Source organism: Glycine soja, chromosome 19, assembly GCF_004193775.1.
Source record: "Glycine soja cultivar W05 chromosome 19, ASM419377v2, whole genome shotgun sequence".
Classification (NCBI taxonomy): domain Eukaryota; kingdom Viridiplantae; phylum Streptophyta; class Magnoliopsida; order Fabales; family Fabaceae; genus Glycine; species Glycine soja.
Genome location: NC_041020.1, coordinates 19,068,371 through 19,070,534, shown reverse-complemented (window position 1 = coordinate 19,070,534; position 2,164 = coordinate 19,068,371). Strand labels below are relative to the sequence as shown.

The following is a 2,164-nucleotide window of genomic DNA, read 5'->3' as shown; positions in this document are numbered from 1 at the left end:
GGCATTGTCAAACTTACTATTCCCTATAATAAATGGTATGCTGAATGTACCTGGATCTTTGCATTTTTCAGGAATTTGAGGAACAGATTTACCAATCAATGCGGAGACATTTCTGCCCATGCTAATCCGTTCACTTCCTTTAAGCTTCCGCTTATTAGTGCACAACTCCTTCAAGAATTTAGCATATCTTGGAATTTGCTTTATTGCATCCAACAGAGGTATGTTTACCTCTACTTTTCTAAACGTTTCCAAGATCTCTTTCTCTGCCTCTTCCATTTTTTTGTTGGAAACTGCTCTTGGAGGGAATGGAAGAGGGGGAATGTGCTGCTTCTGCAAATCAGAATTACCTGTGGAAGAAGATTCACCTGCACAGAAATTGTTAGGTAAATTTTTGTCATCACCTTTTTCTGGAGTAGAGTGAAGTTTGGCAGGTTCATTTGCAGATGAGGAAGGTGCTACGGGTTGAGGTCCTTGACACTGCTTTCCCGACCTCAATGAAATGACATTGACATTTTTTAGATTTTGGACAGCTTGAGAAGGCAGCTTGTCAGAATTCTGGGACTGTTGTTGATTCAATTGGGTAGCCAATTGTCCCATCTGATTGGTTAAGCTCTGAATGGAGGCTCTGGTCTCTTGTTGAAACTGCATGTTGTGCATAGTCATTTGCCTCACAAGTTCTTTGAGGGAAGGTTATGGAGGGGTCTCAACTGTTGGTTGTTTCTGGGGCTGTTGTTGTTGTTGGATTGGTGGAGGAATGTATGGTCTGCTTGGGCCAGCAACATTTTGGAAGGAAGGAGCAGGTTGCTGTTGTTGTTGTTGAGGGCTGGACCATCTGAGATTAGGGTGATTCCTCCATCCAGGGTTGTATCTGTTGCTGGAGAGGTCATAATTGTTCTGCTATGGTTGATTTTGCTGCTGAGGTTGAGGAGGTCTATTGTAAATATTTGCAGCATAAGCTTCAGGCAGCTCAATTGCTCCAGGTTGCTACATGGAAGGGCAAAGGTCTGTATGGGGGTCAACAGAGGAGCACAAACCACAAACCCTTGCGACAGGTACAGATTTCTGATTCAAGGCCAGCTGGGTTACCAAGTTAACCAATGCATCCAGTTTGCCTTCAAGCTTCTTAGTCTCATATGATGCAGCTGAGTTTGTAGCTACCTCATGCACTCCTCTAATGACTATGGCATCATTTTTGGCGCTAAACTGCTGGGAGTTGGAAGTCATCTTCTCAATTAAATTTCTGGCTTCAGCAGGAGTCATGTCTCCAAGGGCTCCACCACTAGCAGCATCTATCATACTTCTTTCCATATTACTGAGTCCTTCATAAAAATATTGGAGAAGAAGCTGCTCCGAAATCTGATGGTGAGGGCAACTGGCACATAGTTTTTTCAATCGCTCCCAGTACTCATACAGGCTCTCTCCACTGAGTTGTCTAATACCTGAGATATCTTTCCTGATGGCTGTGGTCCTGGAAGCAGGGAAAATGTTTTCTAAGAATACTCTCTTAAGGTCATCCCAGCTCGTGATGGACCTTGGAGCAAGGTAATACAGCCAGTCCTTTGCCACTCCCTCTAATGAATGAGGAAAAGCCTTCAGAAATATGTGATCCTCTTGGACATCTGGGGGTTTCATGGTGGAGCAGACAATATGAAATTCCTTCAAATGTTTGAGCGGGTCTTCACCTGCAAGGCCATGAAACTTTGGAAGCAAATGAATCAGTCCAGTTTTAAGAACATATGGGACATCCTCATCAGGGTATTGGATGCACAAGCTTTCGTAGGTGAAATCAGGTGTAGCCATTTCCCTTAGAGTCCTCTCACGGGGTGGAGGTTGTGTCATGTTCTCAGAATGTGCAAAATCAGAATGCTCAAAATTGTAATGCTCCAAATCAGGATGTTCAAAATCACCAATAACAGAATGCACAGATTCACCAGTAATGGAATGCTCAGGATGATCAAAAGGTATAAAATGATGCCTAACTAATCTATGAAATGTCCTATCTATCTCAGGGTCAAAGGGTTGTAAGTTAGATGGATTGCCTCTAGTCATACACTACATTCAGCATGCACAACTAGTTGCCTTGTCATGTAAATAAAGGTGCAGGTTTGAACTACAGCTACCCTCAAATGATATCCAAATGACTTGAAATTTTGTGAGCAACCTT

The 2,164-nt window shown here is 43.0% G+C and overlaps 1 non-coding gene across 1 annotated transcript; it reads left to right on the top strand.

Moving 5' to 3' along the window:
- The first annotated feature begins 1,354 nt into the window (after positions 1-1,354).
- Positions 1,355-1,461, top strand: LOC114401014. Its single transcript, XR_003664130.1, has one exon. It is a non-coding gene; the product is annotated as a small nucleolar RNA R71 (small nucleolar RNA).
- Positions 1,462-2,164: the final 703 nt, after the last annotated feature.